The sequence below is a fragment of the Tarenaya hassleriana genome, unplaced genomic scaffold (assembly GCF_000463585.1).
Source record: "Tarenaya hassleriana unplaced genomic scaffold, ASM46358v1 Cleome26, whole genome shotgun sequence".
In the NCBI taxonomy this organism is placed as follows: Eukaryota; Viridiplantae; Streptophyta; class Magnoliopsida; order Brassicales; family Cleomaceae; genus Tarenaya; species Tarenaya hassleriana.
Window position 1 is genome coordinate 52,459 of NW_010965869.1, and position 1,020 is coordinate 53,478.

Consider the following 1,020-nt stretch of genomic DNA (forward strand, 5'->3'; position numbering starts at 1 on the left):
TGTGTCGGTGAGGCAGAATTTTTTGCTTCGAGCAGTTCTTTTATGGACGATTAGTGATTTTCCAGCTTACTCTATGTTGTCAGGTTGGACAACACATGGTCGTCTAGCGTGTCCATATTGCATGGATGAAACTGATGCATTTTGGTTGCAGCACGGACGAAAAATGAGTTGGTTTGATAGCCATCGGCGTTTTCTACCAAGAAATCACGTGTTACGACGCAACAAGAAGAATTTTCGAAGAAATATAGTTGTTGTTGATTCTGCGCCACTTGAACATACCGGGGATGAAATTTTACTTGAACGAATCGAAGAATGTGTTCGGTCACATGGATTATCTACTACATCAGTGGTTGGTGGTAACGGTCATTTACCGATTGAAGGATATGGTGATTATCACAACTGGCATAAGAAGAGTATATTTTGGGAATTGCCATATTGGAGACATCATAAATTACGACACAATCTTGATGTTATGCATATCGAAAAGAATTTTTTCGATAACATCATTAATACAGTGTACCATAATTTGCCGTCGAACGATGTTGTCCATGTTCATATGTATGAAATAAATATCCTCTCGTAGAGAACATTGGCCAACATTTGACCAGCCGAATGGGACCTTGAACTAACTCGTGTAACCACAATGGATGATCTTCTTGCGATGCAAATTTTCCAAGTACAATACCCGGGTCATATTGGACTCAAAGTGATGATTTTCAGATGTGATTGGTTTGATCCGACGCCGGGACGTGGAATACGGATCAACAAATCAGGGATCACTGATATTTGTTACTCCCGTCGATATAGAAAATACGATCCTTTTATACTGGCATCCCAAGCAGATCAGGTATGTTTTATCCCTTATCCAAGAGATAAAACGCGAAGAAGTGACATCGATTGGAAGGCCGTTATCAAGATTAATCCAAGAGGGACCATTACATATGATGGATCAGTGGAACAAAGCCCGCTACAGGAAGAACACACAGTTATAGTTGTCGCGGAAACAATTGATGTGGAGAG